This window comes from Ursus arctos, unplaced genomic scaffold (assembly GCF_023065955.2).
Source record: "Ursus arctos isolate Adak ecotype North America unplaced genomic scaffold, UrsArc2.0 scaffold_19, whole genome shotgun sequence".
Lineage (NCBI taxonomy): Eukaryota > Metazoa > Chordata > Mammalia > Carnivora > Ursidae > Ursus > Ursus arctos.
In genome coordinates, this window is record NW_026622863.1 from 32,799,628 (window position 1) to 32,822,097 (window position 22,470).

The following is a 22,470-nucleotide window of genomic DNA, read 5'->3' on the forward strand; positions in this document are numbered from 1 at the left end:
ATAACTTAGGGCACTCTCTGGCTTTGAAGTTTGCCTCAACAAATGATCCATTTTTATATAAACCAGAGCTGGAGAATAACAAGGAAACCTGCAACTATTACCAAATGGAGAGCTTTGTACAGATAATCAGGGGAGAAGAAACATCTGAACTAACACTCTGGATCTGCCTTTGAGCAAGTGATGGCATAAAGAGAAAATGTTTGGTTTTTTTTTTTTCTCTCCTGAAGTATGTGACAAGGCTAAGGTCATTTTTTTTATTCATAAGCAAAAAGTATCCAATATCTTCCAATCGTGTGTGTGTGTGTGTGTGTGTCCATGCATGAGCACATAGGTTTACATGAGATCAGTGCAAACCCCCTTATAGTGTTTGTTAAGTCAACATGTTATCAGGTACCTACAAAACGGTCAAGTGGAGACAGGTGAATAAAACATGGGTTTTTCCCCCTCAAATTACTCATGAGGAAAGAAGAAGGAGACATAGAAGGAGAAGGGGAAGAGGAGAAGGAAGAGGGAAGAGAGGAAGGGAGGGAGAAAAGAGGGAAGAGGGAGGAACAAAATCCCCTACCTCCTTGACTGTGTGTTTGGCCATATAATTTGCTTTGCCCAGTGATGTGTTAGCAGGAGTGACAAAAGGCTTGCCAAGGGCTCGAATGTTCAGGCTCCCTGCTTGCCTCTCTGCCATCACCATGAGAAGAGCATGCTTCAACTAGCCTGCGGTTCCAAGGAGGATGAGGAACATGTGAAGCAGAGCCACCCCCCCCCCCGAGGCCCAGCCAACCCACCAGCATGTGGCAAGTCCAGCCAAGTTGAGAGAACCACCCAACTAAGTGCAGAGGACTTCATCTGACACACAAATGCTTAAGAAATTAAAAAAAAAAAAGATTGTTTTAAGCGCCTGAATTCAGGGAGGTTTTTATACGGCAATGGTCGAACAACACAAGCATCATCTTCATTTTACTGATGGAGAAACAGAGGCTGGAGGAGGCAAACAATTTATCCAAGATCATACAGCCATTCTGTGGTAGGATTAATAAGCAAATCTATCTGGACTTTAAACCCACTCTCTTAACTATTATGAAATTCGATCTGTTACTGAATCAATTCTTAAATGTTAAGTCATTCTCTCTACAGCTTCAGCTTATTTCCTTTATATTAGAGAGTGACGTCCTAGTGACAAACTAACAGATTCACAGAAAAAGTCAATAGGACCTTTCTGACTAGGAAAATTTATACATAAAACAGTGTCACATAGCTCAAGTCACTCTGAAAAAGCCCTGTGGGTCTGGCAGAGCAAACACAGAAAAGATTTAAATTTTAATTTAAATGTAAGGATTTCTTTTGGCCCTGGAACAACTCATCTCTCTTTATCAGGACCCCCAGTAATAAAATAGGACCAAAATCTTCCAAAGTATCAAGTGTATCTACTCTCAAAAGGTTTGCAAATTGCATATTAGTTTGCACTGATTTTTTTTTTTCTGGTTAGATTGCCTTATAGCTGTACCAGAGCTAAAGGGATGGGATGCCAGAACCACCTGACAATTTTGTGAAGAAGTCCATCAGTCCAAAGGCAAAGTCTGTCCACTCCAGAGCTCCAGAGCTCCTAGAGCTCTGTGTGAAGATATGTTGACTGAGCTCCAGTGACCAAGCAAAGTGGATGTGTTTACGGAGTTCCTGAGGCTGCGTGTCCCTAGGGAGGTCAGAGTGGACTGACCTGGCTGAGCAGTACACCTGCTATGTGTGAGCTGTGCACATGCTTGTGGAGTTTATCTAATTTTCACAGTATTTCTGTGAGATACACACTATCCTATTTTTAGAAACTGGAGAGCTTTAAGAAAACCTACGTTGAAGTTACTCAACTAGTAAGGAAGAGATCAATATTCGAGAACTTTTCTAGCCCTGTATCTTACATGGTGTTTCATTAAAACAAATTCCTGAGTGGAAAAAAAAAAAAACATAATTTATGAGCCAAAAAAGAAAAACTTCCATTGAAGTTTTGGGGTTGGTGAATAGAAGACAATATAATATAGGATGCTTTTAGCTTCATGTAGGAAAAAATCAATTAAAAGTGGCTTAAATAATGTGCTTATCTTACATAATAGAGAGCCCCGAGGTATGGCGACTCAGGACCAGGGACTCAACACAGCATAGGTACCACCACTCTTGTACCCTTGGCAGACATTGCCCATCAACCACAATATTCTTCCTGTGGAGCCCAGACATCCTCAGAATCTTTCTTGATTTGGGACTCCAAGAAGCAATTATCAATCAATCAACTGGAGTTGGCAAGTCGTATAAAACTTATTCTTTTCTGCATCTGACTCTTTCTTGCCCAGTTAATAACTCATGCTAAAGCGCCTGCCATGTCCCCAGCAATCCTGACAACCAAAGTAGCAGGAAATAGAAGAGAAACAGAGCAAAGGGTGCTTACCCTCAACAGCCTGAAATTCTGCTGGAGAGACAAAATACAGGTAACATGAAACAATGAAGGAACTTATTTCAAAGCTGCATTAGTGCAGCTAGTAAAGAAGGGACTGTCTTCATCATTGGTAAAGAAGATACTCTGTAAAGGGATAATTTGGGGAGTTCTCTGGTTTTTCCTTTTGACCTGGGTCTTGCAACATTCTTACTAGCAGAACCTCTACATCAATCAGAATAAATCTTGCTTCTGACATAATACAGGAATTTTTTAAGAAAAAAATAGGATTTGTGAATTAAATATGGTTTTTGCTCAACCACTAATAGAATGATATTGATGCTTCTTACGCTATGGAATTGATTTCAGAATTCTCTCATCATGTTTACAAAAATACTTTTAAATGTATGTATAATATCATTTATATTCAGAACTTAGGTAACTTTTTTTTTTAATTTCATTTTATTCAACTTGTTTTAAAACAATTCCTGCTACCTCCTTCCAGGTGCTTCATAACTTAGATAAAACCTGGATTTACCATATTGATTTCAGATTTTAGGTTTTGCACATTGCATCAAATTTCATTAAAGAAATAACTTCTTGCTTTGGAATTTGCAAACGTGACTGGCTGAAATTCCAACTGTGCTGCAGTATTTTAAAATGAGGTTTGCATGCACTGGTGTTTAACAAGAAAAACACCTCACTGAAGGAGTCATGGAATGACAATCACATCCTTGTGTATTGTCTGCAGTCCATTCTCAGCCAAGGGACCAGATGAACTCCACCAACAATTACAGATGGGACAGATTACCAGGAAAAAGAAAGACTGAATCCGGTATTATGCACAGATTTGAGAAAAATCTAAATTTAAGACTGAGTGAAAATTTGTCAGTCACAAATTCTCAGACTTATTTGGTCACAAATCACTTCAGTGGCCACAACACAGCCTTGTATAGATAGCATCTGCACCCGCCATGCCCCTACCTCTGTTTTAAGCCAGCCCAGCTCCCCTCCCAGTGATACCTGGTTTCAGTTTATAACATAATCCAGATAATATGCAAGCCACTTATTTTCCAGCTTTTACCACTTGATCTTTAAAATTCTTTGGAGGGGCATCTGGGTAGCTCAGTCTGTTAAGCGTCTGCCTTCAGCTCAGATCGTGATCCTTGGGTCAAGCCCCATGTCAGGCTCCCTGCTCGGAAGGGAACCTGCTTCTTCCTCTACTTCTCCTGCCCCTCTCCATTGTTGTGTTTTCTCTCTCAAATAAATAAAAGTCTAGGAAGGAAGGAAGGAAGGAAGGAAGGAAGGAAGGAAGGAAGGAAGGAAGGAAGGAAGGAAGAGAAAGAAAGAAAGAAAGAAAGAAAGAAAGAAAGAAAGAAAGAAAGAAAGGAAAGAAAGAAAGAAAGAAAGAAAGAAAGAAAGAAAGAAAGAAAGAAAGAAAGAAAGAAAGAAAGAAAGAAATTTTATTTTCCAAATCCAATTTTTTTTATATTTCTAATAGTATTTTGCCTTAATTTGGCCAATAAGGGCTAGTAATGGAGTCATGTAAAGAGCTTTAGGAAATCCTGATAAGATATATTACAATAAATAAAATAGAGCAGGTTTTAATTAATTTCAAAAAAAGCTTTTCTTATTAGAAGACAAGAACATGCTCATTACAGTACATTCAGACACTCTCCAAAAGTATAAGAAAGAATTTAAAAGTCACATTCCATCTCCCAGAATAATCATGGTTAGCATGTTGGTGTGTATCAATAAAGACTCATTCTCACGTGCCCATACCCACATGTGTGCACGCTTTCCATAAAATGGGATCGTGCATATGTGGTTGCCTGCTTTTTTCACTCAATAATACAGTGTGGGCATTTTTCCCAAGTCAATAAGCATAGATTTTAATAATCATATTAAATGCTGCAGAGGATTCCACCTACTGACACACCAAAATGCATTTTTCTAATCCTATGTTGGTGATCATATAGGGCATTCCAATATTTCAATGCTATAAACCACCTTGTTCTGAGCATGCACCAGCATCCTTCCACAATCATGACCTAGCTGATCTTTGTAAAACAGAATAATGGTCCTGCTATTCTGCTGCTTCCAGACCTTTTATGCTCACCATCCTCTGTGGATATCACAGGGGAGAGGACCCAGTGCCTGTGAACACAGGGCCAGCAATAGGCGGGGGCACCCATAGCCCTTCTGCCAAGAACAGGACAGAGGTCTTTAAAGACTTCTTCACAAGTTTACACAAGCTATTTTCTGGGCTCCAGTTATCTGGGCTCCAGAAGTAACCGGGAGACTTGAAGGTGGAAAGCTAGAAATCTTAACCAGTATTGTGAGGGACAGCTCAGAGAGAGACTATTACCGTTCCTATTACTGTGACTGGTCTCTGAGTGCCAGGAGGGAAACCTGCATTATTAAAAAAAGAACAAATGAATGGTCATGGTATGAAGGCACCACCACCAATGCGGCCAGCTTCTCCTCAATTTTCCCGAGAAACAAAACAAATGAAGAAGTCTCAGCGCCTTCACTTTCAGAAGCCACGCCCAGAGACCTTGGGGAGAACCTTCACTGACCCCTAACCGTTCCTGGGACTGCAGTTCCAAAGCCACCAGACCAGGAAAGGCCACTGCTGAGAGCAGCTTTATCCATTATCCAATGCTGCCTCCTTCAGCCGGCCTTCTGCAGGTGTACTTTTTCCCCCTCAAGGAACATAGCTGCAAACTTTCATTTTTTTGTAGCTGGGGCTTTAAGAGTGCGGTTGCAGGAGGCTCAGCAGCCCATGACCACTACTTGTTAGACAACTTCAAAGTCATGTTGCAAACTCTTTCCCTTGTGATGAATGGGCAACATGGCAGTGTGTTTTCTTATGCCACTGCTGTCATAAACGGTTCATAATTGCCATGATCTCTCTGAAATCAGTTGTTTCTACAATTAATGACTGATTTCACAGGGCATTAACCATTACCAGTAACAGTTCATTAACTGCTTGCAAGTGGGAATATGCCGCTGTTTGAAGGTACTTATGTTGGCTTCAGAAGACCTGTGCCCACAGGGAAATAACAAGGAAGACGGCCTTTCTGGGCACCTGGAGTCACACTGCAGGGTGGCAGACCTCCACAAGATACTTTTGGTGTCTCAGCTCCAGCCTGAAGCTGTGACTAGGCACCCAAGGTGCAAGAGAATGGAGCTGGGACCAAACTAGGAACTAACCCTGGCCCATTATAGGGAGGACTACTGCAGTCCATTGCAAATGGTCTAGAGTCTGGCCTATCTGCAAGCTTCTGTGACTAGTGAAGGCAGGGGGTAGCAACCCATGGAGGCTGACAACAGGAGGTTTGGACAATGGGCAAAGGGGAAAGTGATAACTGCTTGTGGAGGGTCCAAGATCCTGCCCACCCCCACACACTGGACTGGAAGCTTCTCTAGAGCAGGGAGCATGCCAGCACAGTATCCCCAGTGCCTAGCCCAGTACCTGGCACAAGATAAGCACTCAAGAAATACTTACTGAGTAAATGGACAAACTAGAGACAAAGAGGACTTCAAGGCCAAAGCAAGCCCTGCTGAGTTCAGAACAGAGATCTAGATCTGCAGGGAAATAGAGGTAAACCCTTACACATGGACTAGGTCAAACAGAGACCTAGACTGGGCTTGGCAGGTATGCTCTCCAGACTCTGTGTTCCAGGCTGGCATTGAGCTGGGTTCCACCATGGGCTACAGAGCACCTGTCTTTGAGAGTCAGCTTTCTAATGGTCCTACCTTGGAAGGACTGGTGTGGGAACTAGACAGGCCAGGGGAGCCCACAGCTGAAGTTCTAGACCATTACACCTCGAGGAGTGAGTGCCCGGGGAAGTAAATCTTCCCCTAATAGGGTGTACCCTATAACGGCCAACAAGACCTCCATTTTGGCCGCCACTACTCCTTCAGCCTCACCCCCAGTTCTCCTCTTTCCTCTGTTCACTACCACACTGGCTTCCTCTTGGTTCCTCCCACGTCAAGCCATATTTTTTTGCACTTTTGGGCCTCCGAACACACTATTGTCTCTGAATCTAATGTGTTCCCCTTCCTTTGGTTCAATGGATCCCTGGATGTCTCCTGAATTGAGTGCTCAATGTCTCTGGCAAGAGAAATCTCCATTGGAAAGGCTCCTGGTACTAGGTGCCCCTGTGTAGCACAGTTGTAATTTGTCAATGTTGTATCACTGTGTGGTTAATGTTGTTATCCCAACTCAAATCCAAACTCCAGAGAACCCACATGCATTGTGTTCAGTATCATTCCCCCAGTGCCTAGCACCATGGCTAGAATGCAGAGGTTTTTGAAACATTTTTGCTAAATGAATGAAGGTATGTGAACAGGGTCCTTTATTTTCAGTGGGTGACAAGACTGGAATAAATGAACTGGAGGAATCTGCCAAGTCCTTCAGCGATGGGCTGTCTTCACAACATACACCTCTGACCATCTTAGGGAGTCTAAGGACTTTACTGGAAAATCATTAAAAGACAAAGCAAATCAAGGCCAGTTTGTTTTCATCCTGTGTGTTGTCCTTTGCCTATTCAGGCTAAAACAGCACATTTCCTGGGAGGCTGGGTATCTTTACAGATGAATTCACCACTTTCAAGCATTTGACAAAGGTTGACTTGTTCCCATCTAAGTTGACACCCGTTGCTGGGTCTCATGGGTCTCTGGCCTGACAAATACATTGAAAAATTCTCGAACCCTTAGTAAAAGTTAAATTGGAATCCATTGACCTCATCTTTATGGTGGGCATTGCAAATCCTTTTTAAGATAAGTGTATTTGGGGTTTTGTTTTTATTTGTGTTTGTGCCTCTTAAAAATGGAAACCAGAATAAATATGCCCCAGGGGAGGCTCACTGCTGGCTGGGACTGTTGGGAGTTTTGTCATCTGAAACTCCACTCAGGGCAGAAGGGGCCAGGATTAGGGGGAAACCCAGCAAATGAGCTCAGAAAGGCAGGAACAAAAGCTGAAAGAGATGACCTCACCTCACAGAGCCAAAGGAACAAAGCTCCCACCCAGCCCTCTGCCACGTTGCTTCAGCTTGGTCCTGGTCTTTGTAACCACAGCTTAACAGTTTACGTGAGTGACGTGCACAGTGCTTTCACGTTCATTAACTCATTTGATCCTCACAACCCTGGGGAGGAGACCGGGCAGGACTTTGTCGCCTCCTCTTGCCAAAGAAGAAAAACAGAAACTCAGCTTACAAGTGACAGTGAGCCAGCCAGGACTTGACAACCACCCTTTTGACCCTCTCAATCAGTTTTCATTGTTGTATGTAAATCTTCCTCCCAGCTTCAAAATATAATAATCAAAGTTAATACTTATTGAGAGTTTGCTATATAACACCAAGGACTATGCAGAATGTTTTACATGCACTACCTTATTTAATCCTCTCAATAACAATATGGAAGTGTGTATTAGTTCCATGTAGCCACTGGAACCAATGACCACAAATTTCTTTAAACAACAGAAATGTATTCTCTCACAGCACTGGAAACCAGAAGCCTAAAATCAGTCTCGCTGGCTAAAAATCAAGGTGTCAGCAGGGCTGGTTCCTTTTGGACATTTCCATTGGCTGTTGGCATTCCTTGGCTTGTGGCTGTGTCATTCCAATTTCCAAGGCCAGTGTATTCAAATCTCTCTCTCTCTATTCCATCTCCATCTTCACATTCCTTTCTCCTCCGTGTGTCTGTGAAATCTCCCTCCGCCTACCTCTATGAGGTCCCTTGTGATGACATTAAGGCCCCACTCAGATTATCCAGGACCATCTCCCCCTCTCAAGATCCTTAACTTAATCACATGGGCAAAGTCTCTTTTTCCAAATAAGCGAAAACTTGCGGGTTCTAGGGATTAGGACATGGATAACTCCGGGGGGGGGGGATCCCTTTTCAGCCTGTCACAGGCAGGTAATGTGATTCCTACTGTGCAGTCAGAGGAAACTGAGGCACAATAGATGGAATCACACGCCCAAGGTCAGGCAACTAGTACAAGTGAAACTAGGGCTTGACCCAGTCACTCTGTCATCAGAGTCTGCTAAGCCATATTGCTTTCCCAACTTGCCCACCACTTGGGTAATCTTCTTAAAGAAACAAAACAAAAGACAACTCCAAAAAGAGTCTGACGATTTTCCCCCAGACACTAAGTCTGAGGTTAGCAGTGTCTATGGCCCAGTGAAGCATGGTATCCAGGAAATGGGCCTCGGTCCCCGGACATGGTCCCCGTTCCACACGCACTCACACAGGACAACTCATCTTACTCAGTGAAGAAGTTAGTCGCTTCAGAGAGGCTCTCATCTTGAGAACCACATCTTGTTTTCCATGAAAGCCTTCTCAGGGTATAGTTCCCTCACCCCACCCTGTCCTCCCACAACAGCTGTCCTCCAGAAGAGGTTCAGGGAACAATTTCCATTCTGGTAGAACAAACCCAGGAAAGGCCAGGGATTCACGATCCCTGGATAAAGGGAAGTAAGGTTCCTTTGGAGCCACTTTCCTACAGGAATGTATTACTGAGTAGATTAAGGTCCCCTCACTTTCTAATAAAATTATTACCATTTTAGGTCCAAACTGGTAATGGGAATCCATGGGTGATCCAACTTTACAACAGCTTCCAGAACTTTATGTGTGGATGAAGGTCAGAATACACACATACACATGCACGCACGCACACACACACACACACACACACACACTGTCTTAGCCTCAGACCCCAATCTTTGGAACTATCTAAGATTGCCACTTCTCCATCACAGGCAGAGGCACAACAGGCACAGAAGTGACAGGCCCTGTGAAAAATGGAATGAACACACACGATGACTCAACCTCGGGCCTCAGAGACACCCGCAGGACTGAATGCAACTGGCAACAGCTCGACTTCTTGGGTTTCCAAGTACACAGCCTAGCCATCTCGAGCCCGGCGTGCATGCCATGGTACAGCATTTCAGAAGGGTGACCAGAGAATAGAAACACTGGGCGAGAACAAGAAATAAGGCCACGTACAGGGAAGAGCTCAAAAACAAGTCATGGGCAAATGTGATTAAGAGGAGAAAAAAGGATTTCAGAGTACTTCTCTCTGTGTGGGCAGAGAGAAGAGGATTGATGTTTGAGATGAATATGATACCACCTGGGAATCAAAACAGCCAACTTCCAAAGTCTTAAGGAGCCTCTTTGAGGCCATACAGAGTTACTACAGGTGACTTCAAAAGATAAAACTAAATCACAGCAACACACTTAACTCTGCCATTTGATCACCACAGGGCAAGATCGCCAGCTGATTATTTTTGAGAGTTCCAGCATGTGTGAGTCCTTTACCTCCACTGGAGACAGTTGTCAAGCCAGAGAACTTATCCCACATGCCACACTGCAGAACAGAAGGCAGTGTCCTGCTGTGGGTGCAATCGCAGAGCCATCACAGAGCTTCCAGGACCCAAATCACACATTTGCTTCAACATACAAACGTGTCTTCTGATGCCACAGCTCCTTGGCATCAAATTAAGTCCTTTCGGCCCCCAGAACCGTTGGGCAAGGCACCCAATCAAATTTTTGCCTCAGGATTTGAGATCAGAGTTCAAATCCCTAGAGGGCCTTGTCCAGACCCTGAGAGCCACCCCACACTTCCTGGGGAACCACACTAGCTAAAATCAGTCGCATGCCACAGTAAGCCCCAGATCTCTCTGACTGTGTCTTCTCACCCATGTAATGGGTTTAAGAATCTCTGCCTCTGCTCATCAGGAAGTTCCTGTGAAGAATACATATATGAGAATGCTCCGTAAACTCCAACGTGCTTAGGCTGAGTAAAGAATTAGAAATTTTTCACTGAGGGAAGAGTAGTTAAAAAAAAATTATTTTCTGGGGTGCCTGGGTGGCACAGCGGTTAAGCGTCTGCCTTCGGCTCAGGGCGTGATCCTGGCGTTATGGGATCGAGCCCCACATCAGGCTCCTCTGCTATGAGCCTGCTTCTTCCTCTACCACTCCTCCTCCTTGTGTTCCCTCTCTCGCTGGCTGTCTCTATCTCTGTTGAATAAATAAATCTTTTAAAAAAAAATTTTCTAAAGCAACTTCATGTGTCATTCATAAAAACTGCTTGATGCCACCCAATTCAAGTTTTGCTGCAGCTGATTAAGAGGATCCCTTAAAATTAAGGCTTGGGATTCCCCCCCTATTAGGAGGACAGCTCTATTCAGGAAAGCAGGACACCCACCTCAGCTAGAAACTGATCTCTGAGTCAGGGTTTATCCTGCCATTTTCCCCTAACCAATTTTCCCCTAACCAATACTGTCCTATGGAGACATCTTCAGTGTATGATTTGCAATCGTATCCATTTTTGCTAACCCAGAACAGGACTTGCACGACTTGCTCTCTCCTGGGCCTCACCCCTGCAGAGTGCAGACAGCATCCGCTCTGCCAGAAGAATCCTTGAACTGCTTGGGTAGACAGGCAGGTAAGGCAAAGTCAGCTCCACAGCAAAGCCAAGATAGGAAGAAATTGCTTCTCTCCCACCCTACATGGGGTTCTGCCCCTTGGATGAGGGATGCAGCAAGCCAAGTTCCATGTTTTCACAAGACAGTGAATAATAAACAAGGTATTTGTGAGAATTAGGAAAAGAGCTTCCATCTGGATGGAACAATTTTTAAAACATACTTCCTTCTCTGAGTGGCATGGCCCTGGAACCAGAGTCTCCAGCTTGATTAAAATCCAAAGTGTTTTCCTTGGTCTACAAGGTTCTTGCCTGTCCTGCACCCATGTACCTGGGGAAACTCCTCATGGGGTTTCTGTCTACATTAGTCATGCCCCAGCCACTTGCATACCTTTGTCCTTGACTTCCCTCTGCCAGGAATGTCCTCTCCCCAATCCTCATCTATTTTTTTTACCTAGAAAACTCCTATTCATCCTTTGAGATCCCACAAAGTTAGCCCCTTCAGTGGAGCCTTCTCCTCACTCTCATCCTTGCTTCATCCTTGACACCCCGGAGGCTAGCCCATGCTGAGCACATAGTGGGTGCCTGTACCTGTTGGGTGAATGAACGAATAGGTCTTTTAAACCCCCCAGCAGTTTGTGTATATCTTGATAAGCCCCACAAGGCCCCATGTTTAAGCGTATATCATGCTGTACTATAAATGTGAGTTCCTGAAGGGGAGGGTCTGTGCCTTTTCAGTTCTGCATCCCCCAAATACAGCACAGAATGCTCATTACGTGCTTGTTGAGCTAAAAGTATCCAAAGCAAGGATCTGTAAGAGCAAGCTGCTTCAAAATGCTTATTTCTGGCCAACTGTTCCATGTCCGAATCTCAGCAGAGTGAGAGTCATAAGATGAAAGGTCTGTGCCACTCACTAGGGCTGATGGCCTTCCTTAGGAGAAAAGCCTGCTCTGAAGGTCTGCATCAGTCTGCTCTGAGCTGTGTGCCATTGACCTTGCTCTGAAGGATAGATGAGGCAGGCCATAGGACACAGCAGGCACTGCAGACAGGATTAGGTTTCCTAACTGCCCTGTCTTTAAACTTTGTTGACTGTAGCTTTAAATATTTATAACACAAGCAGGAAGTTTGGCTGGAATAGAGAAGGGGGGTTGGGGGGACCTGCTTCCCTCTGCCTCAATGACGTTGGCCCAGTGCCCCCTCAGCACTGTTCTGCCAGAGCTTGGGCGCTGACTCCCAAATGTCAGCCCATCCACGGTGGGTGGGGGCGACTGTGGGGATTTTAAATGATGGTTTTGTTTTCATCCACAGCTATTTTTCATAGTCTCAGGGATGTACTATTGACCCAGTCATAGAACACAGACACAATGCAGAAAATTGTCACTCGACCCATCCCTGCACAGAGGGGCCCAGCCATTATGTAAAAAGGCACAAAAGCTTATTTGGGGCCAAAAATTCCAAGTCAGTGCTGAGTGGGCTGGGAAGCTAGAAGTGGGATGCCTCAGAGAGATGATGGGTTTTCTTTCTCTTCTCTCTCTCTCTCTCTTTTTTTTTAGGAGAGAGACGTAATCTTCCAGATACGGTCTGCTCAATAGTTCTTAGCAGAAATAAATACTGCAAGAAAGATAAGTCCTGACAATCACCACTGTTTATGTAGAATCTCTGGCAAACGGCTTCCAACTCAGCGAGTTTTCAAATATGCATCACCCCGCCGCAATATTCTCTCCCCACACTATTTCCAGCTAGTGGATTTTGTTTAGGACCGTTTTCATGATTTGCACTCGTTTTGTAAGCAACATGAGGACCAACTCCAAAAGAAAAGCTAATCAGGGCTCTACCCAGAGACCCTGCAATCGAAATCAGATGTGCTGAGGAAAAATTAATGGAAACACAGAAAGGGAAGGGCGCGATGCTGATTTCATAGCAGAGAGGAGGAGCTGACAGGAGGGAATCTTCGCTGAGCAGAGGGTCTGCGGGAATTCCAGCTGTGCAATCGCGCATTGTATTTATCATGCATGAGGCAACATCTGTACATAACATTGAACACTCCTGGGCCCCAAAGATCAGGGGTAAAGAAAGGGTGTTTGGAGGCAGAGGGTGAAGAGCAGAATGGTTTGTGCGGCCAACAAATAGCTATAACTACTCAAACGGGTGAAAGGAGACACTCACGCTCAGCTTTGTGTCTTTCAAGCAATTCTGTGGAATGTAGCAGGTTTAGTGAGAACCAGCTAAGTCATGTGGTCATAGAAACAAAACAACACACACCAAACAGGGCCGTGAGACCATCCCCCTGGAGGTCACCTTCACTTCTGGCTCAGATCGTGAGGTACCATGTAGGTGAAAGTGTGACTTGGAATATAAATTAATCAGAGTCTCGTGAGTTTTAAAATCATGGAAGAAACAAGCTCTCCCACAACCACTGAGGTGTGTGCCCACAACACAAATGAATGGAAAGAGCCAACATGTTTTTGAGCTCACAGATGGTACCGTATTAGTTTACTTACTCATTCTAAGTGTTAGAAAGGAGCTTTTTAATCCTAAAAAAATGGAGAAACTCATTCAGCCCACCATAAATTCTGATTGTAGCTAATCAGTAGTGTCAAGTTAAACATTCTCTCATTAAAGATAAAAAGGCCTTCAAAAGACAGCAAAGCCTAAACCATCCTCCAATGAAAGCTCTGATACTGGTGATCTTTTCCCTGATTTTTTGGCACTCTCTTTCCATTTTAGGACCAATTAAAACGGCACATTTACTGATGAAAAAGTCTCATGAGGTTAGCACTGGACTTCCCCTGGCTTAACCTTACATCTCTTTTCATGTTTCTACATGTACTCTTTTGATGTTTAAGGACACACATACGTGTGTGAACAAAACGCACATTATGGCCCACATACAAAGACATGCTAGTTGCCATATCCATTCACCCAAATCAGACTGGAGAGAATTAGCACATTTAGCAGCTTCCATTCAAGGAAACAAGATGCCTCACAAAGGTGGCCTAACAAAGAATTCATTTAAAAAGAATCTCCAAAAACATATGTATGTACCATGTCACCAGCTAAAGGTCACATGCTTTATCCCATACATCTGCCTTCCACCTTTAAAAGTATAAATAGAAAGCTGTTCAATTAAAAATTTAATTTATAAATTGCTCTGCTATGCTCTGTAACCACCATTAATAAATGATAATTGACTTTACCATTCTGTGGCCACCTTTGTTTCACTCGGGATACATAGTCAATTACCTAGCAATAATGGCGGCCGTATGCTGTTACTGCTTAATTTCACAGGCCTGGGGACGTTTCCGGATAAAGAGAGAACACAAGCAAAATGGCAAGTTTCGTCCTTTACTTCATAGAGTTCACTAGTCCCATCAGAGGGTGGGAGGTGGTCAGAGAAGGGAGCTGCTCCTGCATGCATGCATCTTCCTGCAGGAGGCAGAGGGGGATGGCAGGTGGCTGCAACCTGCCTGAACGACATTCACCCACAGCAGAACAGAACATGTTTAGTGATAGCGCAGCATCCTTTATCCCGCACTTGTAAACCGGCCTCCCTGACCTCTGACAACAAGGGAAATCAGACGTTGGCTCTGCGCAGGGAGAACTTCTGCAACTCTGTTTTATGTAGAATTCCAATCCCGCCCCCACGAGCTGCTTTTTCATTTCACCGCTGCCCTCCGCTTGTCACCCCGACCTGCCTCTGCATTCCCCCGCCAGGCCACTTTTATCTTCACTACGGAGGGCAGAGCCTGCCTCTTCCAATTCTGCTCTAAAGGAAGATTTCTGCTGAACGCTCTTAGGAAATGCGGTGGCTGCATTGTCAATGAGAGGCAGCTCCACAGCATATATTGAAATGTTTGCTCGTAGAGATCATGCAAACCTGAGAGATTCCAGAGGTCACTGAGTCTGGATTTTTCCTCCGATCTGACCTCTGACTTATCATCAGCCATTTCAGGAGGTGTATGGATGGAACTGTGACTACCATCCCTCCCCCCAAATTCATATATTGAAGCCCTACTCCCCAGGGTGATGGTATTTGGAGATGAAGTCTTTGGGAGGTGAGTAGGTTTAGATGAGGTCAGGAGGTACGGCTCCCTGATGGGATTGCTGCTCTTAAAAGAAGAGACAGCAGAGGGCTTGTGCTCTCTCTCTCTCTCCACCCATGAGCGCTAGGCTGGAAGGTGGCCACCTGCAAGCCAGGAAGAGGGTTCTCACCCGAACCAGGCCATGCTTGGCACCCTGATCTCTGACTTCCAGCCTCCAGAACTATAAGAAATAAAGATCTATTATTTAAGCCACCCGGGCTGTGGGGATTTGTTATAGCAGCCCAAGCAGACTAACTCAGTAGGTTAAAAACAAAAACTCAAAATAAAAATTCAGTTAAAGATGTCAGACATCTGTGTACTCTACCAAGTCTGAATCCCCACTGCATCCCATACTCACGCCGTTACCTTGGCAAGTGACTCTGCATCTCTGGATCTCAGTTTCCTCATCCGCTAAACACAAATTGTTCCCCCCACCTGTATCTCCACCGCAGAGGATTGTAATGAGAAATCAGAAATCATCAAAACAACACATATAAATACTTAGCACAGTGCTGGGCATTGAGTAAACTTAATAAAGAAAATCAAGATCCCCAATAAGCTTGGAAATAAAAATATCTCGAGAAAAAACAGTCAGAAGCAGCACCTTAAGAAAAAATAAAATTCTCTAGTGACCACTGGTGTGCCAACCAGCTGGAAACTACGGACGCTGCGCCTCCCTGAACTTTATCTCTACCCCCAACTGCAGTATCTGCTCTCTACCACACCATGGTCAGAGACAGACACCAAAGCCCAAACCTGCAGATGAAGTTCCTTTGGCTCTTTGAAGTCCAAGTACGAGCTCATTCCCTTCTTCACCTCATACCCCCAAACCCTGCTTTCCGCCAGTGACTCTGTTTTCATTTCAGTATCAACATCTGGTGCCTGTAATTCTATCAACACCCAAACATATGGAAGGAACAACAAGACCCAGCAACATGAACCATTATTTTTAAAAAACAAACTGGGTCCTAAATACCAATTGATTGCTAAAAGGGCACTTACGGAGCTTTATTAAGTACATAGAACATAAATCTGTTTGGCATGTAATTAATTCAAAATTACAGGAACACTAAATGTGTAATTAAATCTACACGGAATGTTTAGGACTTTAGCTGGCATTTACAAAGGAAGCTACGGGAAATTTATTAGCTAGCAATTTATTACTCAAAATACTGGCAAATCATGAGTATGTTGATTGAAATCTAGCTTGCTGTCACTCTGCTGTTCTGGGCCAATGAAAGGTTCAAAGCCTTGCAAACCAGTGGCCAAACAAAAGTCCGTGGCTAAGATGGAGTTTGACAGTTACAGCTCAGTTTGTCCATTCTATGCAATATCAACAAGTGTCTTTATTTCCCTGGTCAATAAGCGCACCACACAGCATTCCTTCAGTGGACTTAAGAACTTAACTGACATATTCAAATGTGACACACAGGAGATCTAAATGAGACAAACACCATGTTATATTTGGAATCCTCACCCATTGACAAACTTTACTGTGTTTAGCCAGAACAAAATATTTTCTCTAGCCTGCTTGAAGTCAAAAGTGTAATATGAAAAATGTATAAAATGAAAGACTCCACAGTAATTCCAGAACATTTTCTGCTCATTTCTAGGCTCTGCTGCAGGCTGGGATGGGGAAGAGAGAAGACTGTCCAGTGTCCACAGCTGGCTTGGCCCTTAGTTGATGGTGTGTTGCACACGTCTCATTGGTCAGCATGGGTACAGGTGCTCTGGAGCACCCCTCGGGAAATAGCCCCAGTGATACAACCGCCTGAAAGCTCCCCGAAGACTTCAAAAGTAGAGTAACCAAGTAGAGCACCACACTCCTCAAACCTGGGGAGGACTGCATTCCAGGGCTTCCAGTGAGCCCAGTCTCCAATTCTTTATTTGACAATCTGGTAAGAAATGTTACCTTCAGCTGCTGTGTTCCCTGTGGCTGGAGGTCCTAAGCAACTAAGCTTTGGAAAAGAATCCCCCTTACCTTTGATTAGGAGGGACTGGTGCTTCTACTCATTCCATCTGTGTTCATTAGGATTGCATTTGGCTGCAAGTAATATAAAATCCAACCACAATATCTGCAAAACCAAGGATGTACTTTTTTCCTTCACACAAGAAACCTGGATAAATGTGGTCCAGTGCTGTGCAGAGATTGCATAGAGTTATGCTCACCTTTCCCTATCATTTGCTCTGTCTTTTCAGTATGCTCACTCATCACCTCATGGCCACAAAATGGCTGCTGCAGCCCCACCCCTCATACTGGTACTCCAGTAGAGATGAAAAAGAATGAAACCTTATCTGGTATAAAAGGTCTTTGTGACAACAACAGTATTGGAAAATCAAAAGAACTCCCAGGAACTCCAGAGCAGACTTATACCTACATTTCCCAATGGCCAGTGCCTGTTGCCACCTCTGGCTAGAAGGTGACACTCCAGAAGGGTGTTGTAATAGAGATTGAGCCAATCAATTAACATTGACTACCACACCATCCTTTTTCATTCAGTCCCAGTGACAAGACATTCAGTGTTCGGTGTAAAGCTCTGAAAAGCTCCGAAACCACTTTCCCAGTTTATTCAACTAAACGCTATGTCAGACACAGGAAATATAAAGATGAACAGGTCAAATACTTAATGCTTTAGACAAAAAAAAAAAAAAAAAGCCTGCTTTTTGGATGAAGACAAAACCCCAGATTTGAAAGAGATAACACATTAGACTTTGCTTCTAATAGAACTATCTATGATGATGGAAGAGTTTTCTACATTCTCCAACACAGTAGCCATCAGCCATGTGTAGCTAGCTGGCACTTAAAACATGGCTTGTGTGACTGAGGAACTGAAATTACTATTTTATTTTGATTTAAATTTATATTTAAATAGTCAAATGTGGCTACTGTCTACTGTAATGGACACTTCAGATCTAGACGTCATGCACACACACATTAAAAAATCAGAGGATCTCATTTTAATAGAGGAATGTCCAAATGTCATGGGAGCCTAGACGTAGAAGCCAATTTCTAGTGAGAGTGAAGGGAAAAATAAAAACATGGATTGTTTAATCTGAGTTTTGTGCGATGTATAGGAGTTTGCCACTTAATGAGGGAAAGCACTACAAGCAGAAAGAAAACTGTGCACAAAGAAAAGGGGAAGAAAATGAAGGTCAAGAGAGACTCTGAGCCAGAACCACCTAGTTAAGTCACCCCAAACTGCTGACCCACAGAAACTGAAATAACCAGTTTGTTATTTGAAGTCATTATATTCTGGAGTAATTTGTTATACAGCAATAGGTAACAAATATAGGATGAAACACTATACTGTGTGTGCACTAACTTCATCCTGTAGACAGCAATGGGAAATCAGAAAATAACAGAGGTGATGCTGTGGCTCAGAAGACAAGGGAGAAAGCCTGTGAAAATGTATTATGCTAAGCTGACCTCTCCACCACATCTAGCATCGGCCTCTAGAAAAGCCCCAAAGGCTCTAGACGCCAGGGCTTCTGAGCCCTCCCACCACGGCCTAGCCCATGCCCTTCCGCACCTAGAAGACCATTTAATTTCAAAAGCAACATTTCAAAGGACATTAAGTCAGCCTCCCTAACTGTGGTCCCTACAAGCAATTACCTTTTCTGCTGGATAATAGGCCAACAAGAATTTTAAAGACAGAACTCATATTTTTAACTTCCATATGCCAAGCTGAGAAAAGGGCTTTATGCAAATATAGCATAAAAATATATATACCCCCCAAAAGTCATCATCATTAGGCTTATTTCAAAATCAGATCTAATATTAATTCCCAGGCAATAACACCCTTTGGAATGAAAAGATTTGATTACTCTATAGGAATTCTAATGAATAGCACCCGCCACTCCTCTACCCACACCCACCCCTATGCTCTCTAAGCATTTTAAAGAATTTTTCTTTTTTTTAAGTAACATTATATACAGTTCAGAAACACCAGCTAGAAAACATCCTGGCTTTGGAATTGAAAGATCACAACCCTTGGGAGGCCTGGTGACAGGGGCCAGAGAGCACTGTGGGAAAAGTAGAATGAGTTAATGCTTCTCTGCAGATTTGGGGCCAGTACCCTTTCCGCCATATGCAGAATCTCTAGAGCAAATATATCCAACATGGGTCATCAACACCAGTCCCGGTCCAAACTTGGGACGCAGAAAACCTAAAATAGCTATGTGAACTCTGTGTTGTTTTTTAAATGAGCCAAATATTTAAGTCAAAAGTGGTATAGACAGATACAACCAGCAAGTATCAGCAGTTCCATCTTGATATCCACAGGCTAGAAGAATCTCTCTTACATCCCTTCTCTGTTTCTTACTAAGTTTTATAAAACCACAGAACATCAGAATCAAAGGGTCCCTGCAGGGGCAGGGAGCAACCCTCCCTCTCACAAATAAGGAAATTAAGGCCGGGGAGGGAAGGGGACTCACCTCAAGCTGCATGCACACTGAACCAGCTGGGGCAGAAGCTCAGTCTTTTTCAGCAATTTGGAAGAGTAAGTCCAGTGCTCCCTGGATCCAGTCTCAGAGGGGTGGTAACACAACAGATTGTTACTCATGCAAGCTGACTGTGAACTGCTCCTTTCTTCTGATTAGCAAGTCTTAAAAAGAGATGCTTCTTGATTCTCACATGGTCCTTTTAGGAAATCCACTTTCTTCTACCCCAAACTACTTTGGTTTCGGGAACAAGACAGATGGATACAAATTTCATTCACATGAAGCTCCGTCAACACTCCTGTGGGACAACATAATATTGGGAAGCCAGCAATGAGATGCTTCTACCAATTACAAGATTTGACAATGTATAGGATCTTTGAGAAAAGGTTTGGAAGGACTCTTTCAGGCTGCAGGACTATAGATGTGCCCTCTCCCTAGAGCCGCCAGGCATGCAGTCTGCTCCCCTGGACAGGCTTCTCTGTGCCTCACTGCAGAGGACAGATTTCTTTCTCTGCTCTTACCTTTGACTGAAAAAAAAAATGTGCACATATGGGGAAAAATGAAAGCATACCAATAGCCTATAGAAAGAAGTTAAGTCTCCTTCAAACTCCTGAACCCAGGCCCTGCCTTTAAATGCAAGCATTATTCACTGTATGTTATTTCATGCCTATGTGTATATCTCCTTTTCTCTCCACCAAGGGGAACATTCCAAACTCATATTGCCTTTGGTATTTTTCACTCAACAAAAGAGCTTTGAGATCTTTCCCTGTCACCATATAGAGATCTACTTTATTCGTTTTTCACAAGTCCGTAATATCCCATTGTTTATACAATCATTTATTTACCATTCTCTTATTAATGAACATCCTGGTTCTTTCTAATCATTTATTTCTCAAATCTCTGCCATGGGCAGAGTCTCATTATAGGTCTGGAGGATAAGACCCTGGTAGAATATGGCAGGCTTGTGCATGACAGACATTTTTAAATCAGGGACAGGATGCTAGGGCAGCCCAGTTATCACAGTGCCTCTGTACAGAACCAGTAGAAACCTTCTGTCCCAGTTTCCACCTCAGCCTGACTTCTTGTGCCTGCTTCCTCCTTTCCTCCAACCTCCCTCTGGCCTTCAGAGCATTCATGTATTTTCTGTCTCCTCCACTAGGGTCAAAAGTTCCACTGAGGACCAAACCCCCACGCCCCTCAGAGTCCTACTGTTCTGAACCTTCTTCCCTTTGCAGAGAAAAGCAATTCATTAAACGTCTCCTAAAGAATCCACAAATGCCTCAACAATTGATGGAGTGACTAGCAAGCACTTCACGAAGGTCTCATGGTTTTCAATGGGTTTTACTCTCAACCCTTCTAATAGGAAGATACAAGATCTCTCCCTTCTTGAGTGTGCAGGAAGCTATTTTCCCTCAGGTCACACCCATGTTCTTCAAGGTGACCCCACAGGGGCAGAAGGAGCCAACAGCACACCTGGGCCCTCCCAGGCCAGTGGCCACAGTGTGTTTGTGTGCATGTGCGTGCGTGGATACGTGAGCACAAAGCAGGCCATCCCATAAACAACAAAAACACAAAAGCAGACCGCCTGTGACCTTCAGAAGAACCCTGCATCCCCCCAGCAAAGGCAGTCGGCAGGACTGCCTGGTGCTCTTTTGTTCGGGGCTGATTGGAGCTGTCACGGACACAGTGCATCTCCCAGTGGCAGCTTGCTGTAAGCCAGGCAAGCTCGTGCAGATGCCCTGCCCAGAATTCACTCTGGCAAGGAACCCGGGGCCTTTCTCCTCCAACAAGGGGAGAGTTTGCAGGTGATAAGGAATCACAGCAGCTGAAAACCACAACAACTTATGCTGATGACTAATTAAGTGCCAGGCACAGTCCTAAGTGCTTTGTATATAATAGCACACCTGATCTCCACCCAGCGCTGTCGGTATTACCATCATCTCATCTACAAAGCAGGAAACCAAGGCACAGAGGTTGAGTAACTTGTTTAGAGTCCCGCAGCTAGTAAGTGGCAGATGTGGAGCAGCAATCTAGACCCATGGCTATTTCCCACTAGGCTGGGGGCGGTGGTTAGGGGGTAGAGCGTTTACAGTGAGGCACTGCTTTGAGCAATCCACACATATCTCGGGTGATCTTTCTAAGCAGCCCCGTGAAGCAGGAACCATGAATAACTCCATTTGCCAATAAGGACACGGGAGGTCATCTCAATAAGCCTGTGGAAGATCTGGCTGCTAGTAATTAAGCTTGAGAACCAGATTCCTTGAGCTACAGAGCTCGTGCTCAGAACCACTGCTCTGCACCACCTCTGATCCCACCGGCCCCCCTCCTGCAACAGCTGCCCTCGTGTTTTGCATTTAAACCACAAGTGGCATCTTGTACCTGATCTTGGGACTTTAGCAAACATCAGCCAACCTCAAGGGCTTGTGAAATCTTTTGGTTTTAAAAATATTCAATGTCTAAAACTATGGAGATAAACAGGTGATCAGAAACACAATAAACCTGGAAATAGAACAGAGGCCACCTACTTGCCCCCAGTTTCAGGGAGACAATAGGTAACACTTTGTGAGTGCTTATTGCCAGATATTGTTCTAGATGCTTGACCTGTTAAAAATCATATAATTCTCCCAACAAATTTCTAAAGTCGGTAGCAGTGTCTTCATTTTATAGGGGAGACAAGGCACAGAGAGGTTCGATAAGCTGCCCATAGTCACACAGCTTATAAGAGCAGGACCAGGATTCAAGGCCAGGCAGTCTGGCTCTACAGTTGGGTTGCCAGACTTAGCAAATTGCAAAAACAAAACAAAACAGAAACACATAAGCGACCAGTAATTGTGTTAGCATAAGAATGTCACATGCAATATCCCTGCTCCTCCACAGCCTACATGATTCGCACACAGCATGCTTCCCTGTCCTCTGTCCGTGAAACCAGTCCAGTGTCGCAGTGTCTAATAGACTCACCTTTGCCGAGGATCCTAAGTGGGGGAGATGCCCACAGCCTGTCCCAACCCCTCTGCTTATGGCAAGGTGAGACTCTCTCACCTCCACCTCCCATTATCCCACCTGCCAGCACAAGGTAGAAAAACACATCACTACCCCCACATAGA

The 22,470-nt window shown here is 44.1% G+C and overlaps 1 long non-coding RNA gene across 3 annotated transcripts in view; it reads right to left on the reverse strand.

Moving 5' to 3' along the window:
* LOC113252518 (uncharacterized) overlaps positions 1-22,470 on the reverse strand; it is a 512,658-nt gene that overhangs the window by 372,069 nt on the left and 118,119 nt on the right. For 2 of the 3 annotated variants that reach the window (XR_008960202.1, XR_006409039.3), the window contains exon 3: positions 19,361-19,664. The exons of the other annotated variant lie outside the window; for it this stretch is intronic. This is a non-coding gene — a long non-coding RNA (uncharacterized LOC113252518). The remainder of the gene's footprint in view (positions 1-19,360; positions 19,665-22,470) is intronic. 3 annotated transcript variants of the gene reach the window in all.